This window comes from Corvus brachyrhynchos, unplaced genomic scaffold, assembly GCF_000691975.1.
Source record: "Corvus brachyrhynchos isolate BGI_N302 unplaced genomic scaffold, ASM69197v1 scaffold139, whole genome shotgun sequence".
Classification (NCBI taxonomy): domain Eukaryota; kingdom Metazoa; phylum Chordata; class Aves; order Passeriformes; family Corvidae; genus Corvus; species Corvus brachyrhynchos.
Window position 1 is genome coordinate 2365430 of NW_008246062.1, and position 23858 is coordinate 2389287.

At 43.1% G+C, this 23858-nt stretch overlaps 1 protein-coding gene across 9 annotated transcripts in view; it reads right to left on the reverse strand.

Moving 5' to 3' along the window:
- The window catches only part of CELF4 (CUGBP, Elav-like family member 4), a 616716-nt gene that overhangs the window by 177111 nt on the left and 415747 nt on the right, over positions 1-23858 (reverse strand). The window lies entirely within an intron of this gene.

Consider the following 23858-nt stretch of genomic DNA (forward strand, 5'->3'; position numbering starts at 1 on the left):
AATAGTAATAAGTAATCAGCATATTGGAGAGTGCTCCTTTTTCCATGACTGAGCAGTTGCTTTATGTTATCTGCATTGATGTTTGCAGTTCCTCAAGGCTTCATGGTGACAACACGGCATCAATGAGAAGACAGCAGTTTTGATTGCAAGATTGCTCCAAAGCCCTGAAAAGCTAACAAATGTCTTATCCACTGTCATTCTTGTCACTTTGAGCTTTGAGCTCTGCAGTATTTAACTCGCACTATGCTGCTCTGCCTTTGAGGAAGATCTGCTGAGAGAATGACAATATCTGCACGTGGGCGGCATCTGCCACCCACGTGAGCCCCATGCTACTCTTTCAAAAGGAATGCATTTCCTCTCTCCAGGTGTGGCTCTCTTCATTAAGTCATGTCATATTAGAGAAAAACTAGAAAAGTAGGATTAAGTCCTGTGAGAGGTGCAGGACCATCGTAGTAGGAGGAGTTTCTTCCTGCTGCCTCTTCTTGGGGAGAGGGGAGATAACCCCAGCCACTGAGAGCTATGGCTTCTCCCTCCACCCTCTGACTTCACACACCCAGTGGGTGGGTCATAGCCTGTCCATCAGCATCACAGTATTCAGGGCCATGGTGTTAAAGGCCGTGGAACACCCTCACAATCACCTTAGGTGGGTCCTGGCCTTATTCAGCCTGGAAGGAATGGATATTGAATATCAGCCAAAGGACTCCAAAGGTCTGTCCCTCAGGCTCCTGTTAGCAGCCATGGCATGGTTTGCTGATACTGGAGCTCCTGGCAGGAGCAAAAAGACTGCTTTGCCACGGCAGTCATGCACAGCCTGTCTCCTGAAAAACCAGTGCATGGCAGGGCAGAGGGAAGGTTGGATTTCAACCTTCTCTCCAAACTGCCTTGCTTTCCTGGGTTTATGTAAGGCCCTTACCGTTATTTGAACATAGTTTTTCTGGTTTAATTTGCATAATTGATGAGATGGAAAATTATCTCAATGATTGATGGATGTTCTGCATGCACCAGAGTTTGTCACAAAATATAACACATCTGTAGGATGAGCCTGCTGCTCCTGCCATGTTATTTCCCAACTGGGCTATAAAATTCTAACTTAACCCTGCAGGTTTTTAGGTTTCTTTTCTTTTTAATCTTTTACAATACAATGTGCAACATGGTAAACAAACACAAAGACACAGCATCAACCAAAGTTACCATCTTTCTTCATTGTACTCCAAGGAGGTAGAGTAATGAAAGGGAAAAAGCTGCATCACACTTGTGGAGTTGATCCAAGACTTTCCTACGTGAGGTGTTCTCACTCTTAGCAGACTTGGTCTATAGCTCTATCTATACATTTCCACTTGCTTTGGGGATAGTTTATCTCTTTCAGACATTTACATTGACAAAATTCTCTTTTAATTTGCAATGGGTCAACAGTGCGTATACCACAATTCATGTGATGAGTGGACTTTGTTTTCATAATTGCTTTAGATATTTTTGTAATCAAAAGATGATGCCAACTGCAGAAGTACTCTTTGGGAATTAGCAATGCTTCTTCCATAGAGAAGCCTGGCTTGATGCATTCCTGTCCAGCAAAGCATTGACACACATAGGTGACTTGAAGCCTGTCCTACGGCTGTGAGTGAGGTTACATACATGGTAAGTCCAGCATGTGTCACAGTTCCCTGCAGAGCAGAGAGCTGCATGGACACACGTAACTTCTTTGCTGAACAGTGAATTTGGAGAGATGAAGCCTCCCTTGTCCTGTCTGCAAAAGACACACAGGCACAGCGCATGTTTTTGTTGTGTTTATGTTCATGGAATGATTTCGGAATGATGTGGTGGGTGGGGTGTGCCCTGTATTACCTGTCTAGGCTATCAGGACAAGTAGCTAATGAGCTCCTACCCACACTAAATGGTAAACCAGTCCCTCTGGGCAGTCTGAGATGCCAGCTTGAGACTGGGCCTGACATCTCAGGAATCATTCCTTTAGGGAATCAGAAAGTGAGGCACCTTTTAGTCCTACAGGGGCTATGGACAGGGAGGGTTTATAAGGAGGGAAAGAAGGAGGATGAGAAGAGAGTTTTGATCCTTAAACTGATCATGCACAAAGACTATTAACAAGATTTCCAGGGCACTTTCAAATTATTTCAGCAGACTAAAAGCATAGGTTAAGTCTAAGATTTTCACAGCACTTGAAAGACAATTTTGCAGTGTCAGATCAGTTTTTTAAACAGCTCTAGTTTTGGTATAAGTAGGACATAACTGCAGTGAGGCCAGTGAGGCTGGAAAGATGAACAACACTGGCAGTCCTCCAAGCACTTAAGAAAGGGTACCAGAATAAAGTATTTACCCCAAGAACTCATTACTGCGACAACTCATTGCACTGAATGAAAATTTGCTTCAATGGGAATTTGTTCTCCAAGCTACATATGGATTCCTCCAAACTGTGAATAGGTCTAATCTGCTTTTCTCAGTGATTTGATTTAATACACTTTAGTTCACATTAACAAGAGGATAAAAACATGTTTCCAGTATTAAGCTTGTATGTGGTACTATGCATTTTTTCCATCATACAGAATACTTCATTAATGTTCCCTGCAGAAAAAGGATAAATCAGACCAAGAAAGTGGGGGGGAACAAAAAAAAAAGAACTAGAGGAAGGCATTGGCAATATTGTGTCTATGTCCCTAGAAAATGACTCCAAACCTGAAACTACTCAGCTTCTAAGCACTGAGGTAGAAAAATCATATGGCAATGGCCACGGTTCTTTTCCAACAAGGAACTTTTCTACCAAGGAAAATGAAAGACATTCTCCCTGTCCCTGATCCATGCATGACGCTGCTCCAGTCTGAAGTGACAAAGGGTTGATTAGTTATGATCGGCTGCTACAGCTGAGGCAATACAAAACTCCAATCAATTCCCCAGCAATCAATTCGTTACACTGAACTCTCTTTCTCTCCATCTGCAGCTGCCTGACATCCATCAGGGCCCCCTTCTCCTGCCTGCAAGTTGTGGTGAGCATATGAAGATAGCTCAGTGGGCTGAAATGGAGATCAGTGGCTCGCAGTGCTATTGGGCAGGCGGGCGGGCGGCGCTAACCCTCTGGAGCTGAGCAGCTCAGCTGTGCACTTCAAGTTTCCACTGTGATATTATATTTGACATTCAATTTGAAACCCTAAACTCCTTTAATGCAATATCTCAGCACAATGAAAGTAATAAGGCAGTACCACTTGCTTTTGATTTAACTACGAAAGGCAAAGTGGAGAGGGGGAGAAAACAGCCCCAATTATGTTAACCCCTTTGCTACTAACTCAGTAGGAGACTTGTTTTATAAGTACAAAATTCTGTATTAAAATAAAGAGGAGAAGAAAAAAGGCAGAGGACTGCTTTTTCAGCTAGCAGTTAAAATGCTTTATTTTGTTGTGTTTTGCTCCCTGAAAGTGCCAGAGGCTACAATTTGCTCTGAAAATTTCAACAAAACTGCATGTAGATGGGATTGCTATCTGGTAGACCTGTCACCTTGCATATATGGCAGGAGATAAACAGTACAAATCATAACTTTTTTAAGTGCATGGCCACAGTTTTCCCTCACCAAGGTCTCTCTGATTCTTCAGAATTCTTCTTGCATGGTATGGTCACCATGCCACACCAGTCAAGAAGATAGCAGTGGTTTAAAGTACTCTGAGTTCTTGTCCATCCGCAGGAATATGTGGAAAACAGTGCACCAGAGCTCAATATGTCTATTCTACAAAAGGGAAAATTGAGGTCCAGTTTTGATGGGAAATTTTGAAGGAAACTTTGTTCACTGTTCAAACTGAAATACTGACTCTAGGGGTTTTCAAGGCCCAGATATAGGGCTGTCACTTCTGGAGAACTTTGGAACACCATTTCTAGCCCAAATTTACCTCTAATCCTAAGGCACAGTAGGACTGTCATCCAGATTTTTGTCAGCCTTCCAGGATGAGAAAATACAAAGTCTGGCTGTGTTTCACCAAATTTTGCTCAGCTCTTCTATGGATATTCACCATCCCTTAGACTCAATGGATCCGAACCATCATTAGTCAAAGCAGGGGTCTGTGTGGGAGAAAGGGGATACAGACCTAATGAATCAAAGCTAAAGGCAGCTAATAGTCATACTATGCATAGTTTCTAGGATAAGGATTATTTCTTCTGGTAACTTAATTTCCTTCTCTTCCAGTCTTTTCTCACCTGTCTTTCCCTTTGCTTCTAGACAGTGTACAGACTGCTCTGTACTGTGGAGGATGGTATGAAACTTCCTGTCTGCCTCTTCCCAGCTCGTCCTTAGACACCAAGTGAATGTCAGAGATCTAGTCTCAAACTATTTAAAAACATTTAGCCAGCTTTACACAGCAACTCTTTGGTCAAACTTTCTCTGCTTTAGGAAAGGACATGTCGCCCCTCTTGGCAAATCAATTATTCAGACGCTGTGATAGTCCGAGGCATCGTATCAGTAATAAAGTAGTGAATTATTAATCACGTCTTGTGCCATTTCGATTAGATTTGGGAAATTCAGGATTAAATTTCTGGCACCCTGTGTCTCGGATTGAGCTCAGCCCAGCTGGCGTGACAGGCATGAGCTGGCTTTGTACTTCAGAGGAGGCTGGTGGATAAAAATTACTTGAAAAGCCTCAGAACTTCAATTATTATTATTAGTATTTTGGAAAGAACTGGAATGACTGAAAATAGATTTCCAATCTGCAGGGCAGTTTTGGTTTCACACAAAACTTCTGCTGTAATAGTTCAGGCTTTTTTTTTTCCTTTCCTCTGAGCTCATCTGCTTGCTGCAAGAAAGGCTAACTCGGCTTAAAAGACAAGGCAGTCTTGTGAGTCTGTGTGTCTCTGTACAGTATTTACACTTTCTACGTTTTATCTGGGCTCTGAGGACACTCTGAGAGATCGAAATCATATTAATTAGAAGAACAGGACCAGCATTCCTACTGCTCTGGCACTAGCTGTTGAGGGAGGGAGAGCCTTAATGCAGGAATGTGAGCCTTGGCATCCTGAGAAGTTGCTTGCAGCCTGCTTAAGGCTAGTGTAAAAAGAGTTTTGGCCTTATCTGCCCTGTGCCCAGCAGACAGCCATCCCCTGCAGTGCCCTGCCACATATATTCACCTGACTTCACTCAACTGGTATTGTTTAGCTCTTGCCTGTGCTTGGTGCCTGCTGTGGAGAGCCTGCTCTGAAGTGCTGGTGAGCGCTCCTTTCACTGGAGAAGTGCTTTTTGAAAACGTGTCTGCTACAGAAAGAGGAATGGGATAGGCACCTGGGAGAGTTGAGGCTGTTGGGAGCATATGGGAAGTGTCAGCTGCCCCACATGTGGCCAGGTGACCTGTGAACTGCTGGGGTGCAATGCCAGGGTGTCAAGGTTCAGGTGGTACATCTGAGCATGGCACAGGGCAAACATGTGTGTGGCAGCTTGGTACTGCAGGATGCTGAAGGGACACCAGACCTCAAACCACCTGGGAGAACTAAGAGGAGATGTTCTGGTGTGCCTTTAACCAGAGTGAAAAAAGTGCCATAGAGCATTTCCTCTCTGGTGGCTTTCATCCACGGGTGAAATTTAATCTTTCCTTGTTGCCTGTAGGCATTGCAGATTTGCAGAATTTAGTAATTTCTTCAGTAGTTAGGCTGAAAACTTAAGTAACTTTGCCCAGGCCTCAATGAAATCAAAGGGAAAACTCAGGTGACCTGACCCTACACTCACATCCTTGTCAATGTGAACTGATAGCACAGGTCTGAAATGAAGCCTGCCGGATTTCTCTCTGTGAAGTTGGCCTTTTGCTAGATATACAACTGAGGGAACAGCTTTTGCCACAAATGTAGTCCAATTCAAACCCTGAACAAGACTCAAAAGTGACCGAGTTGAAAACCCTTGACATGAAGGAAATAACATTTTACTCAGTGCAGTTTTAATTTCATCCCTCTGCCCTGGAGTCAGAGGTTTCTGAACAGAACAGGGACTGTGGAGTGCATGTGCATTGTGGAGAGGAAAGTGTGTGGGGAGATGCTTCATGTAGCTAGTTTCTTGCTCTTAGAAGCCTCCATGACTTTCGGGGAAAGGAAAAGAAAAAAAAAAGGTTTTAAAAGAGTTTTTTTGAAAGAGGAGCTGAAAAAGACATCAAAACAGATCAAAGAAACTCATGGAAGTGGGAAAAAAAAATGGAGAGAGGGAGAAAAAAAAAGAAGGAAAAGCTCCTGCAGTAACATTGGATGAAAATTAAGCTTCTCAGATCTGTTTAAAAGATATTCTGTTTGATCTTTTATATCTTCTGCTCTGATTATCCAGGTTCCTTTTGATGTTGCTGAGCCCTATAGAACTGATATGTAAAAACACACATACATATGTATTAATGCAGTGGGTACACATGCACATGCAGGGACCCCTCACACTGTCACTGCTGCCTATGAATGGGATGTGCAGAGCTAGCAGAGGTGAGACCACAGAGGAGCAAGATCCAGTGCTCTGACCCTGTGATGTATGTCCCATGCCACAGTGCCCCTGGGGACAGAAAAACCTTCCTGGCTCCTCTCCTCGGCGGGAATCACTAGAAGAAACTGAGCTCTGAGGCACACGGATTAAAGGTAGGAAGCTGCAACTGCGTGGTGACACACCATGTCCTACTCCGTGCACCTCCCAAACCCTTGGAAAGTCGTGGGGTGATGGTTGTGATGATGTACAACCATGGAAAAATATCTCTCAGAGACCGTGCAAAAAGACACCCTCAGCCAAAAGGGACACATCTACTCACTGGGATCTTGGAGCAGTTTGTGCCACCACACAGTTCCCAGCAGAGAAGCCCCACTTTGTTCCCTCCTGCCTCCTAACTGATCCCCTTGCCTTCCCACCAAGGCCAGCTCCAGACTCCTCAGCGCTTTAGGAAAAACTGACTTTTTTTCTGCTCTCACCTTAACATAAGGGAGCATGGCCAGCCCTAGGATTGGTCACTGATGCTGTCAGGAGGATGGGGAGGGATTTTGCACAAAGCAGCGGAGACCCCCATCGTGCTAAGCCCACTGCTGTTGCTGGGGCAAGAGGAGGGAGGTGGATAGAAGCTGCATTAAAATCCCTTGTTGACCAGGCAATGAGCCTACTTTGCCTTAGTGCCACCACCTGCAATGGCTTCTCACACTTGTGTGACACAGGAAGGCAGCAGGACCCAATCCTGGTGGCTGCAATCAACTCTGCATGCCCCCGAGCCCCGGCTGTGCCATGCTGGCCTCTGCTCCCCACTGCTGTGGTGCCCACACGCTTCCAAACCTTTAATCTGCTTACCCTCAGGAAGCCCTGGGAGGCAGGCAAAGTGGTCTTAAGCTCATTTTACAGCGGGAAACATGAGTGATTTCCATACAAATACTGCTCAAGTTGGCAGCAGAGGCAAACACTGCATCCACCAAGGCTCTCTACCTGGGAAGGAGGGCAGCTCTCTGCCGCCCAAATCCATCTTCACATGTTTGGCTTTGCACTGCTAAGTGCCATCTCTGGCAATGAAAACTATCCTCCATGTCCCACTTCCACATGGACCAGCATTTCCCACACTGCCTTGTCCCTCATCCCTCAGTTGTCCTCTGAGAGTGAGCACAAGGAAGCATTCCAGTTAAATTTGGGCCCAAATGCATGCTTTTCTTCAATTTTAATATGCCAACATGCTTCTAATTGTTATGTTTGCAGAGGGGAGCAGGTAGCTTGGAGCAGCAGGCACAGTATTTTCAGTTTTCTGAGCTTAAGCTGGTACAGTTAGTTGTTTCAGCCCCTGGGCTCTGGCAATCCGATCCCTCCTTGCTAGATGCTGCTTTGTGTATTTATTCTCATTTCTCCTCTCTTTGCTCTCTCCCCCACCCTCATTCAGAGGTTTCCCAAGTAGATCTGTCTATTGCCACTCCCCTCTTTAAGCTCCCAATTTAAGGGAAAAAAAAATGAGGAAAATACACAGGAAAATTATTTTTTTACAGACAGCAGTAAAATGATCAAAGGCTTATTTGCAGCTAACAGCGGATGTACACCACTCATTGAACTAAGATGGAGTGGAAGCATTTTCTTCATATCCCTACAAATGTGTTCTTTTAAAAAAAAATCAATGAAGGCAGATTTTTAATTAAAGCAGATGCTGATCCTTCCTGCCCCTGATGCTGCTACATGTTTTGTTGTTGTTGTGGCTGTTGTTATCTTATCTGGGCCTTTATTTATTTATGTATTAGCCCCTGACAACAGGAGATTGCAGCTCTGATTTCTTCCCTGGAGTTGAGGGAACAAAAAAAGAGGTGGGCCTGTTGGAGGAAAATGTTTTTGTCTCCAATCTCTTTGCTACCCAGGTGAGGGTCAAACACCTCCTTCCTTGGGCTTTCCCCTCCTCCAGCTCTGGTGCGAGATACAAAGGCTAAGCCTTGCTGTCTCCTTCTCTCCGTCCTTTTTACAGATGCAAATCCCCTCTGCTCAAGCTCAAGAGTGTCTCTGGGAATAAAATGCGCTCTGTGGTAATGCCTTCATTTGAAAGTGTTATGGAGATCTGGAACTGAACTGCTGAATGGCAAGCTTTCCTTTTTTATTTTTTTTAAATACCTTTTAAAATTTTTTCAGAAAACTCCACTGATTTAAGTCTCTGATAAAATGACCAAGAAAGCATTTCCTAATATACTCATCCTTCTTCCGCACCTAGCAGATCTGAATCTCCAATCTCCTTCCTCTGTCCTGTGCAGGGAGAGAAGTTGGACTCCATGATCCTTGTGGGTCCCTTCCAACTCAGGAGATTCCATGATTCTCTCTTCTTCAAACCCTCCCCTGGCTGTTCCCATTCCTCACAAGATTCAGGGGTTCCTAACAAGGCTTTCATAATGAATATCCAAGACAAACGTGTGTTCCCAGCCTGCCACAGCTGGGCCTAGTACTGGGTTCTGAGGGTCTGGGCAGGACTGAGCACATGGTCCATCTCCTTTCCGTCTCCTGTGCTCTGTCTGATGTCTGCAGGGGTCCCTGGACTTTTTCTCTTCAGAATCAGGTAAGTGCATCGAGGGGGGATTCCAGAAAACAACTGGAAGTGCCCAGGTATGTCAATCATCCTAAAATCTAAAGCAGAGAGATGGTGCCTTAGACAATCTAAATCAAGGTTAGGCTCATCCTCCATGTCAAGCTCTCCTTCTGTGAACAACGATCAGGCCATGGTGGAGGGAGATGTCCTGGGCCTGGGCTGTCCTCTGCTGCAGGCCTTTCCTGCAGGCCACATTTCAGTCCCCACAAATGCCTTTTGTCCCTGGAACTCCCTGACTTAATGCGTGTGTTGTGCCCAGACACAACCCAGGGGGCTGTCTTGACTCTTCAGGTGCAAAGCTGACCTGCAACGGCCCAAGATTTGGATAGAGCATTTGTCTTTGTGTGTGTCAGTAGTACACCAGGTCAGTGCTACAGGGCCTGAGGAGGAATTTGTCCTTTCTGTCCAGTACCATGCATGTGGCCAGGTGCCGCCAGGAGGGAGGGCTTCCGATGCACCAGGACAGACCACTGCTGGAGGCACTGTACCTGACAGGATCAACCACTGGTCCCATCTGCTGTGGCAAACTGCATCTTCCTATGGGGAAGGAAACTGATAGCTAAAACTGCCCAAGGAGTGACTTTTCCTTTCATTGATATCTATATAAATGAACATAGGATCCGTACAGGATCGTAGAATTATTTAGGTTGGAAAAGACCTCCCAGATCATCCAGCCTAGCTGTTAACCCAGCACCATGAAGCTGTGTCCCCCAAGGGCCACATCCACACCCCTTTTGAACACTTCCAAGGATAGTATTATACCACTGCCCTGGTTTTTCCAATGCCTGATCACTCTTTCAACGAAGACATTTTTCCTAATATCCAATCTAAATATAATATCTATTATATCTGTTTGATGCTGACTTCCCAGACCCCGCAGACCCTTGACCTTCACTATCCTTAAAGGCTGCCCTAGGCAGCTGTTCCCCAGGTCTGTGGGTAGGTGCTGGCAGCCATACACATGGACTGAGATGTGTCTAAATACTGGTTACTTCACTGTCCAAAATGCATATCAACAAAATAATTTAAAAAATATATTTCCAGTTTACAAGAGTGTCTCTCCTGACCCAAAATGTAACAACTTTTCATTTTGTTATGTTTTGTTCCCTTTTCATTAAAAGCAAGCAGATCAATAAAGGAAATTGAGAAAAAGGAAAAGAAATAGCTTTGTTTAAAAAAACACCTCATCAGCAAATTTTTTCACATTTTCAATCAAGTAAACGGATTGTGGTATCTTATTATTTGATAGGAGCATGCATATATTTCTGTTCAGTGCTTAACTATTTTTTTCCCCAGTGAATAAAGTACTAGTCCAAAATCCTTCCTCACTTGCAATCTGGAATAGCATTTTCACTGTGTCTGAAAAGAAAACGAAATATTAACTTCAGTAACATGCAGACTAATTGCTTTTGAAAGGGTGGGATCCATTTGGAGAAATTTAAGTGTTTACTACAAGACTTGCCTCTATTTGAGATAATCATCCTTGTCTGTCTTTGGTAGTTAACAGGGATCTGCTCTGCAAAGTCGAGGGCACAACTCTGCTCATAATACGGTAATCTGCTTTCAGCCAAATCACACTTCCCTAAAAAAGCACTTTTCTCTCCATTTTCTGTATTGCAAGTCTTGACTGACTTGGGAGGATCCTTGGAAGGATCTGCATTTTAATTAGATGTCTTAGATGTGGGTAAATTTAGGGAACATTAAACCTGACCAACTAGTTTAAAAGTGAGTTTGTTCCTTAAAGCTGTTCAGGACGCTAACAGGATTATGCAGAGCCTAACAGGGCCATGGTTTCCCTAAAGCTGGCTGTGCAACAGCACATGAAAGTAAATACTTCTAATTTCAGATTGAATGCCTATGGGCAGAGTCACCAAATGTGCACAATAGTGCACAATTTATTTGCAATTGCAGATACTCACTCTGTAGAGGAAACACTATTAGCTGCATCCCATCTCTGCTGAACTCATCTTCATTCCTTTAATATTATCAAGACTTGAAAATGCATAGAAAATTGACAAGTGAGATATAAACAGCTTCTCTTCTTCCTACCACCCACACTTACATAAGAAAACACACTCAAAAGAGGTAAACTACATATATATATATACATATGTATATGTATATGTATATGTATATGTATATGTATATATGTACATATACAAAAGATAAATTCCACTTAAAAATGCAATCTATAATCATGACCCAGCTTTTGTTTTCATCAGGTGGCAAATTAAGACTTTCACACCAATGGAATATAAATTCTTTTAGTAAATTCTGCTGGTAAATACCTTTAAAAGTGTGAGCTGATAAGATACTACACCGGAAAATTAACTTATATCCACCTCAACAGAGCAGGAGTGAAAACTTTTGGAGTATCTTGGTTAGGGAAAGGGGTTTTTAGGCATTTCTCTGTACTTTTCACAGTGATCTGCAGTAGGACACTTCAATCACAGTGCCTTGGTATAGATGTGTCTTTCACTGCAGCCTCGTATAACTATCCATGTTTGGGTGTTATCATGGGAGTAGCTGCCTCACTATATCCATCTTTTCCCAATTGCATGGTATCGATTGATGGTGAAGCAAAGTTTTTGAGTGATAGCTCAACAATGAAGAAGTTTCAGACACCCTCTCTCTTTCCTCTGCTAGTGGAAGGGAAAATGCCTTATCCTCAGCATTAATTAAACTATGTGAAACCTGATCCTGGCTATGGAAGACCTGTGTGTAGATTCATACCCTCTGACAACATCTTAAATTCACTGACTGGCATTTACTTGGTAAATAAATAAGAGGATCAGACCAGCACTTCTTTAGAGAGGTCAAGCAAGATCTTTGGTCTGTCTGTGAAATGCATGGGCCAAATAATTTGCTCCTGAAATCACCAAAGCTGTCCTGAAACTTACTGATTTACGCCATGAAAGGATAAGCTTCCGTAACAAATTTGCAGGTAAGGGAAAGTCTGAGCCTAAGAGTGACAGAGACTGAGATAACCAGAGGAACCTTCTGCCTGGAAATGAGAAGCTCTGGTTTATGCCTTGCCTTGGAAAACAGAGTGATCCCTAAAACTCCTGGGTCTTTTTCTGCACGTTTTTCTTTATATGTTCTGCCTCCCTGTGTTTGAAATGCACTGATTAGTGTACAATGCTGCATGCCTAAATCTGCTTTCAAATCAGACTTGCAGATACTTTATCCTCAAATTTCCAGTTTTGGTCTGTGTCCATGGTTCTGCTCAAAGGTCTGTTTGTGCTGTGGGATTTTTGGAAGGGTGAGGATGGAATTCTCAGGACACCTAAAAGGAGGACTAACTATAACATTATTTAGGTTATCTCTGCAGTAAATTGGGTGAGAAAAGTGGGTTGAAGCAATAGCCTGTGATTATCAAAAATCTTTTTTTCTTTGTTTCCCTTACAGATAAAGCATTCCTGAGTTATTTCTTCCAGCACTCCCACCCCCCTATATACATTCCTGCATCAAGGATTACTTTCAGCTCTCAGCATGATTGGGAAAAAAGTCTGGCAGAGATTAAAGAAAAGAGTTGCTTTTCTCTCCCAGAATCTGTGTGGGATGATGATATTGGCAAAAGCTGTTGGCCAAAATATCACTTAAGAGAGTCAAAGCTCTTCCTAGGACGATCTTTTTCACATCCCACTTACAATAACAACAATAGCCTTGGTATCATTTTAAAAGAGAGAGCAGAGAAGGTGTGGGGGTGGGAAGGACAGGAATTACAGCCCTTATACTAATCAGCTAGAAAAGCTCTGTCTCCCACAATTCTTTCATTAGCTGGCGAGACAGGTGCCCTCTGACCTCCAGCATCACTTACTTCCTTGGTAACAACTACTGCTGGCAGATGATCCCTCTTGTAGACTTCATCCATATTCAAAGAGTTGTCACGGCCAACTGATGCTAAGAAGCTAATCAAGTAGAATTTTCTTTTCCTTTGCTGTCTCTTTTTGTTCCCCCCTTTACTCCTTCTCTCATGCTAGAAAGATATTTCCCCACCATGCACTCAAATTCTTTTGAACACTGAGAAAGGACCAGATACATGGGGAAAGGGAGGAGAAATTCCTTTTCACACATGATGCCTCTGGTGATTTTTGCACTTTTACACAGGCAAGTATAGGACTGTTTTGCATTGCCATTAACAGCTTTTAAGTATTACCAAGTACAACCAGGGGCTTGACTGGGACAGCTATCTCACCACACGCTGTTTCGGAGCAGGATGAAAATTCCCCATCAAAACTACTTCGATATAGGCAATTTAATTTCCAGTGCTGACTAGGTTTTGGAACAATGTGGCCTTATTAAAGGAGTTGATTTTACAACAGGTAGAAGATGTGTTAAAATTACATTTTCTACAGGCAAGGGTAACATTTTCACTGATGTTTCCATTTTGTTTCCCTTTTCCCCCATGGTAAGCCCATCAGCTACACTATGCTTCTTTCCTCTGTTCAGAAATAAACTTGCCAGCATGGTTCTAAAGAAGCTAGCAAGAGTTGGTATGAGGATATTTTATTTGCATTTGTTGCATTTTGTACAAAAATATTTTCTAACAGAAATGATCATCTCTTCTAACCACAGGCAAAGACCAACATGAAGGAATTTCAAACTTTGAGGATGAGAATGTTGAATCTGAAACAGCAACTACATATGAAAAACTGACTCTTATATCCTTGATGAGAAAAAAGAACCAGAAGAATAATGAAGATGCCATTTCTTCACTTTTCTGTTCTGAGATTTATAGATTTCTGATCATCTGAATAACATGAATTATCTAGGGGAAAGTCTGAGGCCATTGAGTTAGGTAGACAGCAACTCTTCATTCACAACTGTATGTCAATGGTTGTCAGTCAAACATGAGGGAAAGGGAATCAAAGTCAGGAATTTCTGCTCCAGAAAACATGGAGATTTATTTCAGCGTGAAAATCCAAAACACCTGGCAGATTTTATTTCCAGCTTTTGAAAATGATGTATCGTTAGATGAGAGAGAATTCCTAAAATGGTCCCCAATATTTCTGAAAAACATTTGTCAGCAACTGACCTTAAGAATCTCTAATAAAAAAAATCTATAAACAATGGCCCTGTTACAATGCCACTGATTTGTACAATTCAGAGGAAATGCTGACATCCTCCATTCAAGCACTAGTTTCAAGCCACTGAAAATGCTGTTTTCAATCCTGATGGCATCTGTTCCTCTTCCATGAGTTAATTCAAGAGGAATAAATGTGCAAAACAAAGGAAAGAAGGAAGTCAAAGGCACACTGGTCTGTCAAACATCGATCCCACAAATCTTCCTTATTTCCACCATCTGCTGCCAGGTTTCTTGTTGGAATGTGCAATGAATAATATGCTCCTCATGTTTTTCCTTCCATCATCCTGTGAGTACAGATTCTTCCTTAGGCATCCTTAGTGCCACTGCCATTCCTGTCGAGGGTGCAAACTGAAGCTGGCCGGTGGATTTACTCCCAGGAATCTGCGCTCTGTGGGATTGCTGCTGCAAATTTTTAGCAGCCTCTGTCTTCATGACACTATTTTTGGACCTCCCTCTCACTCTCTCTTGTCTAGTAATGTCTCATCTTGTGGAGACTGGAGAGCTAAGTTCATTAAAATGGAATTTGGTGGGTTATTGCACAAAATTACCTCTATTTACATCTGCTGCCTGTCACTTTCAATGCTCTATGTCTTCTATCACTTAATACTTCCACTACCCGTCCATGCCAACTTTCAGTGGGCAGCAGTTGTAAACTCAGGTTAGCATTGTTTGCTGCGTGCACTCCTTCCTACAGAAGCCCTTTACGGGGCTGTGAGAGCCCATGTCTTGGCCAAGAATATTTGTTCAGGGGTGAGACAGTGCTACAGCTGTGCTGATATTCAGAAATGCCAAGAAAATCCATAAGTTATTTTCCTAGGCTGAATTATATTTCCTATACTGTTATTAACTCTTTGTCTACTGCAAAATGTCTTCGTTGAGATCAGCTGAGAAAAAAAGAGTTAAAATGAAAGTGAGCTTTTGTCTGGAGTGAGCAGTAAACCTGACTCTTTCATATCTCAGTGGGGCTGTGCTGCAATATTTTAGCTAAAAGAGAGCTGCTGAATTTTTGCCTGTGGAAGACAGCTTAACTGCGAGTTCAATGAATGACTGAATAACAAAATTTGTGCCCAGGAGACATTCATGAGGTGGAGACTCATCTGAAACTCCAATGCCTTGAATTAAAAGGCCATACCTGGTACCTGGTCAGGCACAAGGCAGACTGTGCTGTCCAATGGTTGAATCACAGCCTACAGAGCAGTGTGTTGCTTGAGTCTAGTGTGTACTCCTGATTGTGCAGCACCACCCTAGGTACTAGAAAGTCTTGAACACCAACCCATTTTCTTGTCTAACACTCCACATCCATCACCTTCACCTCTGTTTACTTGTGTGAGCAATTCAGCAGAGGCATTGAAAGGTTGAAGAGCAGCAGAATGCGTTATTTCCACAGACCTCAGCAGGCACTGGCTAATGTCCACTTCTGCAGAAGCTCAAGCAGTTACATTTTTCTTCTTGCTTGCTGGTAGTGTGACACTCAAACACCTACATGACTACCAGAGCAAAGCCAGGAAATCTGCCCCCATGAAAATTAGGCACGTACTAGCACGGCACAGCTCAGATCTGGATCAGAAATGACGGCTTTAAAGTCTTCCTAGCTCACATTTTCTTCCTGCCCTTTTGTCAGTGAGTTAACACAGCATCAAAGTGTCTGCCACCCTGATCTCTGACCATGAGCCCATTAAAATTGCATTGGAAGTTAACAATAAGGATGGAAAACAAAGATCAAATGAATAATGCATAAACAAAGAACTTCAATTAGATATTGAAGAAAATAATATAAATATATTAGATAGCAAAATATCTTGAATTATAAATTAGATGGGGAATTTGTTTTTTTTCCCCCCAATGTGAGGAAAAAATGAAAGGTAATAAAGAGATACATAGTCTTTTATTGGTTGATGGGAATAAAATGTAGGGATATTTATACTTCTTTGCTGTTCAAGCTTAGTAATTTCATGTGTTTTTGCAAGATAACACTAGGGTCATGTGATTTCATCAACCAATCGAGCTGCCAGGCTCTTTGCTGACACTTGGTAATGAAGTGATATGGTAGGGTAGGACAAAGTCACCTTATCTTTTTATAAATGCATTGAGTGGCATTTGGGATGCCTTCCTACCTTTCTGGTTCATTTGCATCACACAAGAACCCTCTAAATGCTAAAGCTTCCTCTTGCAGGGAAAGTTTAACGCTTCCAGCGGCATTCAAGGATATCTGTCTTGGAGTGGCATAAAAATAATGATGTGCAGCTGTGTGTGTGGGGACAGGGCTGTGTACGCGTGTGGGCAACAGCCGGCAGAGAGGATCCTACCTTTCTGGTTCATTTGCATCACACAAGAACCCTCTAAATGCTAAAGCTTCCTCTTGCAGGGAAAGTTTGACGCTTCCAGCGGCATTCAAGGATATCTGTCTTGGAGTGGCATAAAAATAATGATGTGCAGCTGTGTGTGTGGGGACAGGGCTGTGTACGCGTGTGTGCAACAGCCGGCAGAGAGGCTCCGGAGCTGTCTCTGGCACCAAAGCAACGCGTGTCGTCCATCCAAGTTGACAGGCCTACCCAACCTGAAATCATCTGAGTGCAGTTTCTGAAATCGTTTGAAAGTGGAGTGTCAGGAAGATGTTTGCATGGCGGCTGACATCTCCTCCCGGCGTGGTTTAATGACATCCCTCCCTTGTCATAACTCTCCTCACGCTTCACAAATAATAACAGCGCTGGAAGAACTTGGCAAGACAGAGTTGGGAGCGGGAATGGGAATGCGCGGAAGGGGTGGGAGGCAGGAAAGTGCAAATCGCTGGAGACAAAACCACTTGAAAGGGCTTGAAGCAGCCTGAGCATTTGTACCTGGGAGGGCTGTGGGCGTTTCTTGCCTTCCATCATTTTCCCATCTTGTTAAACAAAGGGTAGGGTTTTATCCACCTTTGCCAATCAGCCCAACCTAGAGCAGCAGGCAAGGATGAAATCTCTCTTGGTATGGAGGCCTGTCTATAAAGGTGCTGATTTTGTCTGTCTATTCAGTGCAATACGTTCTCCAGGTGCAAGCAGGGAGACGGGAGCAAATATACCGCTGCCTGGAGAGCTTCCTCCCACCCCAGCTGTGCTTCTAGCTTTGGTGGGACTGGCAGACAGATCAGAGACTGAAAGAAACCTGTGAGAGCTTAGGGAACCAAAGTGCTGGACCGAGTTTGAACTCCTGACTTTTAAAACTGGCTCAGCCACCTTCCTGCTGCCTCAGCTTGGGCACGTTGCCCACTCTTCTGTGCCTCAGTCACCTGCTTTGTGCTAGGGTTGAGGAATGAAGATTAATCCCAGAGCACACCAAACACAACAAGATGACATGAAACATGTTACAACATTGTCAATAGGGGGTTAACATGGTTCTTTCAAAATGTCCCACGGGCACTTCATACCCTCAGTTAAATATGATTACAGCCAGGAAAAATGATCAAGAGCTAACCAACTATTTAGCTATCAGTCTATACTGATTTCCAAAGAAAGAAGCACATTTTCCAAGTGTTTACTTGTCAAAGAATGGGAAACCAGACTTCTAGCTCCATTTTTGGTTGGTGCAGTGTGTGTGTGTAAGATCCTGTCTCTGGATTTCTGGTGGGGAATGTACCCAGCAGAATAAGCCACGTCACCCATGAAGTCTGTGTGCTGCCAGGCAGAGGAAAGACTTGTTTCTGTCAGGCATGAAGACAGTGAGAGAGCTGAGGAGCTAGAGAACCAGGTATGCTGCTTCCCGAGTCTCCAGATGGCTGTCTCAGCTGTCTTCTCAGCCGTACGAGGGTGTTCAGGAACTGAAAGCCTGCACCTGCTGCTGAAAGAAACATGATTTTGTAGGTGCTCAGTGCCTGAGGATTCAATGTGCAATAAAAAGATAATTTATAGTAATCATAACAATCATGCGTGAAACCTTGAGGCCTCTAACAGTCTGCTGCGGGGCAGAACGACCACATCAGCTGTGGTGACAAGTTTGCGGTCTCAAGGACTCTGTAAATGACTGAGCTGCAGTCCAAGGACTATCTCAAGTAATAATATGGCAAAGGGATTGCAACGACCCTCCTTGCTTTAGCTAATACATCTGAGTAAGTGCTGATGTACTCCCAAATTTTGTCTTTTCCCTTCTCTCATATTTAGTGATCTTTAGCATGAAAGTTATAAGAACAGAAGGGTGGGATTTTTTCTTACTTTTGTCTAAAAGACGGATATGACTGTACTTCGTAGAAAACATAACAGCTTGTTGGGCCAAATACATCTGGCATCACACATTTGAGCCCTGTGGAGGTGTCTGTTATCCTCTGTGTCCAGCTATGCAGGGGGCATCTGAGGCATGTCTACAGTTCCCCACCTCCCCTTGACCACCTCCACACACTAGGTATGTGCAGAAATCACCCAAACCCTTTTTTAAACATCTTTCCAGCTGATGTACAGTGAGCAGGCTCCTGCGAGGGTGGAAGGCATGTCCTGTGAGGGCAGGAGCCTGCATACCTTGCCTTTGGAAGCAAGGACTGACACATGTGCTCTGCCAGCCCTTTGGGAGTGTATTTACGAATTAAATGAAAGAGATAGCAGATGCTTTCACATTGTTTCACAAGGAACTGAATGATAAAGTCAAGGAAGAGAGAAGGGAGAAAAGAGCTCTGTCAAAAGGAGTGTGTACCTCAGTGGCCAGTGTGAGCTTAAATGGTCCCACACCCATGGCACTGGAGTGGTCCCTGTGCACTGAATAAGCTTTCCTTTGGATAAGTTGTTCAGCTAGCATCCTTTCCCATGCTTCTCTTGAATTCTATGGCAGAGTTAGGACCCTAACGTGTTTTACTCGTCCAGAGTACTTAGTCCTACCACTGTGCCACCATTCCCTAGCTCTGCACAGCAGACTCCTCCCTCCAAGGCCGTGTGTCAGCAGCTGTGTGGCATGCAGGGATTAGTGTTTGTCCCAACCTACACACTGCTCTGCCAGGTTTCAGACTTTGCAAGAAACACAATGAGCAGAGCTGCAGACCAAGGGATGGATCCTCTCTTCTCTTGGAGCAGGTGCCTGTGCTTGCTGCTGGTACAAATGCATCCCCTGAAAGTCCTGGGGGTGGATATGGCTCCTGGTTCCTTAGCTGTGCCATGAACATGGTTAAGGCTTGAGGACATGTTTGTGTAAGTGATGGACAACTTGGAGAAGGACACTGAAGCTTGATTTTGCTGAGAGTTTAGATGTAGACCCTAAAGGGGGTTTTTCCCTCATCCTAATTGGTTTTAAAGAGAAATCCAAACTCTTTGGATTTCAGAGAACCTCTGAAATTCATTTCACCTGGCAGCAAATACCTGAAAATTTGGAATGAAGCTGAATTCAACCATGCAAACTGTATCTATTACCAGTGGAAAGATCTAGACTCCTTGCCCCTGAGTGTGATTTCAACTGCAGATATTGAGGTATAGCATGAACTTCATATGAGAAATTTATTCAGGTTACTGGAGCAAATATACACAAACAAGAACAGCACTGTGAGTCAACCAGTAACAGCAGACACTGGAATTTTAGTTAAATCTTGAGGTGAGCTGCACAGGCACAGTGTACAAATTGTAAGTATTTCTGTTAAGTGCAGAATGAATTTAAGGCTGAAGTGGAGATGCCTGTGATTTTCTTACATGTCTTGGTTTCCCCAAGTATCTACACGACCTCAGCTAATGCTTTCTCTGCTGTTCACCTTACAATAGCAATGGGAAGAGTACAGTTTACCTATTATCTCCAGGGGGCATTTAAAGTAAATACCATACAATTCCCTGTATTTAACTAAGTCACTGAGAAGGGATAGCACATCTATCTTTAGCAATATCTTTAACAGAGAGGATACCTAATTCCATTAGAGATATTTAGGATGAAGTGCTTAGGTGCTTTAAGTAGGTGAGTATTATGTGAATTTTGGTGGGTTGTGTGCTCTATCTCTCTTCCTTGTTTGGTTTCTTTATTGAGTAAAATCAACATATCTAAAGGGGGATTGCAAACATGAGGATAGAGCAGCTCTGCATCAGAGGCACTGCACATGGGTGAGAAGGACAGCTCATGTGGAGGTGTGCTCTACGCCTCATTCCCCCATACCCAGAGCACACTGCAGTCAATATTTTGCATGACCACACAAAATCTCAGCTTTACCTAGACCTTCATTCTTACCAGAGATAATTCTGCTGTTTTTTTAAACAACCCTGCTTGTCTGATGGAGGACTTTGGGAAGCACTAACCAATGATTCTTCCTTCTGCAGCTAGAACTGCAGCAGTCCAGGCATGCTAAGGCTTCTTGTGGGCTCATTTAATCTGCACCACATTCCAGGCAAGGGAGTGAACCTCCCCACTATTGCCCCTAAAGTGTGAATTATCAGATATTTCTTTTCTCTCTTTTTTTTTTTTTTCTGTTTTCCTCACCCTCTGCCCTGCCACCTCTGAAATTTTGAAAACTTTTTTTCATTTATGAGGAAAATTAAATAAACAAATCAAAAAAAACCCCAGAACTCAAAGATTTCTTGTTAAAGTTCTGAACATATGCTACTTATGAAAAAAAAAATTAAGTGAAATTGGCTGATAAAGTAAGAATCCCACAAAGGGCTGTTCTTCCAATCATCCGGTATTTCTCCTGTAATTTCCTCAGAGATTGTGGAATGATTTTCCAGATGTCTCTGTTCCTTCCAGGTGGCGTGTTCCACATGATTTGGAACAAGGCCAATCTTAAGCTTCTTCCTATTCAGGGGAGATGATACTGTGCAAGGTACATACATGTACATACTTCCATGTTTTTGGAAACATAAATAGCATGTTTCTTTCAGTGTGCAAGTAAGGGACAACCCAGAGGAAGGGTGGCTTTCTTGTGAGGCTGACAAAACTGCTCTGTCTGAGAAAAGCACTTTTTCTGATCAGTAAGAAGAAAACCAAGGGCAGTTTTGGCTATGGGAACATTTTTAAGGGGTCAGTATGTGGTAGAGTTTCCTGCTGCTCTTTACGTGGGCTCACATATATCCTGCTTAGCCTCAAAGCTGCTTTGGTTCCCTCCCAAATGCTATGGGTCCTTGCTTGCCTGTTGAACATGGGCTGGTTGCAGAAATGGGCAGCCCTGGAATTAGGGCTGCAGGGAGTGGGGTTTCCTCTGAGGCAAATTAAACAGTGGGTTTGGGTCAGTACATTGGATAAGGCCAAAAACCTTCGTCACCTGCAAAAGAACAGACAGCCTATGACAACCTGGATGATTCCTCAATGGCCAGGTCTGCTCTGCTTTTCAGCCCGTATTCTTCTCACCCTGCAAATTTAACTGCTTCACTGTCAGTGAGAGCCATCTTTATTTTTGGAACTGGCTCGTGTCTCTGCTCTGCATTGTCAGAGAGGTTAAGCAGATCAGTACTATCAATGACTGATCCCTGCCACGGTTGGCTATGGCAGTGTAAATGCCATGGATAGATTAAAAAAGCTGTGATTTTTACATGACAAGGAGGATCCTTTCTGAGAGGACAGACAGAGCTGGATTTTGGCTGTGGCAGAGAGAGCTGGGCATTGCCCTTGAATACGGTTTTCATTTTGCCTTCTCCCAGCGTTGATGTCAGAATGAGCAGTAACGACCTATTAGGTTTTAAGATGAAAGAAGAATCTCTGTGATGTATTTAAATATATCACAGAAGCCTCTGTGATATATTTAAATGCCTCCAGCACGTCAGCATGACAAGCTCAGCGTAAGTGAGGGACCTTGGGTCTACACTGCTTCAGCTCTGCAGTTTGCTGCTGCAAGCCCCTCAGCTCAGACTCTGTGTGCAGGTTTTTGCCATTTTCACTCATGTTTTTTCAATCAAAATCCAGCCTTTTAATGGAGAAGTTTATTTCCGGCAAAGTGCCTAAATGCTGTTAGAGAGACATTTCCCTTCCTTCAGAAAATAAATGTGATATTGAGAAAAACATATTAATATTATGCTGTCAAAAAGACCCTGCTTTAATTGAAAATTTGTATCACTAGTAGAAGGCATAGTACACATCATCTATCTGTGCTCACCTCAGCTTTTTATCCAGAAATGTCCTATAAGGCAGTTTTTCTGCTTCCATGTGTGAACACAGGTAATTTTCAAAGAAAATCAGGAAAATTAGGAATGAGGTAAGCTCTAGAAATTTCAATTTTTTTTTTTTCCTTTTCTGAATTGGGGTCAAGGTGGAGTATTTTTTCCTAAACTTCTCTTCTAAGAACAAATCTGAGAAACAAGAAAGAACTGTTTCTTAGCTCAGGCTCATGAGTCTAATCTTCCTAACCATGTGAACACCACAATGCTTTGCTACGATATTAACATTTTACTTATTTTGCCCTTTCTATGATAACCCTTTCTTCTCTGCTTCCCTACAGCTTTGCCTGCATTTCACACATTTCTAGCACATTTCTAGCACATTTCTAGTGCAGTAGTCTATGCTTCCTTCAACAACCAATGCCAATTCAAACATTATATATATATATATTTCAGTTGTTAAAAAAGAAATTGGCATAATTTCCTCTTAGTATCCTTTGCACTGGGAAAGATGTTGAAAGCAACGTTTTGCCTTGAATTGCTTTTATTTGGACAACTAAGCTTCCCAGTAGAGTGTGGGATCCATCTTCTTCAGCTAAGGATGTCTAAAATTTGGAAGTCTAACCTGGTCATCATAAGGTTCCTTTATTTTTATTTTGGATATATAAATGCCTCTTGAGGGCAATGCATCTGGCATTTCTTATGCATTTGTTTTTGGCTGCCATGAAATTACCTCTGGAGACAGCTGTTCTTCTGTATTTATTATAAGAAAAGCCTGGAATGACTAACCCAAATTAGATATCTGTCTTTCAGGACACCTAAGTCAAGGAAGATGAACCTTGCCCAAACTGAACTGGCAGAAAATGCCCTTGAGTCCTGTTACAGACATATGATCATATCTCTGTGTGTGATACCCCTGGTATCTGCTGGCTCCTGGACATCGTTCATGGGCCAATGGGACCATGTCTTTAATCTGAGCGCAGTGGGGGGAAAACCATAGGATGTCACTTGCAATGTATAACTCGCTTAGAAGTGCTGCTGAAGGGCCAGAAAGTTTGGAGACTGCTTTCTAGCAAGCCATCAAAGTGAGCACTGGAAACTGAACTATATTTGTCACTAAACACCTCTCTTTCATTTGCACCTCAGGTTTATTTCCCCAGAGCTTGCAACAGCCGGGTTCTAATTTTGGATATGTGACTATCTTTTACTGCGACGGTCACCAAGAACACGAGATTGACAATAAGTTTTTGGATGTGGGAATCAGCGACAAATTACTTTTTGAAAGTAATTTGAGCGACTCTGAGTAGCTGATAGATTCAGGGTGCAAACACTTTCACCTGAATCAAGACAACCTCCAAAACAAATACATCAACCTGGAAGAAAAGCACCTTCTTGTTCTGGAGGGATGATTGGGTCACTGAGCATAGCTGTACTCCTTACAGACAGAAATACATAAGAAGAAGGATAAGCAGGGAGACCTGATATGGTCCAGGGAGAAGAAGGGTGTAAAGGGAGGTGCTGAGAGCGCCTGAGGTACTCTAACCTGTTGAGATCTTAAAAGAAAGCTAAATGGGATTCCAGAAAGATGAGGGAAGACAGAAGAAAGCACAGTGAGTTTGGCATCTGTGATGTCAGCTGAGCCTGCTGTGAGTCTGGAAGCAAGACTCGGACTGGAGAACTTCAGCTGTGGCTGCGGTGCAGAGAGTCTCTCATGTTGTCAGCAGAGAAGGG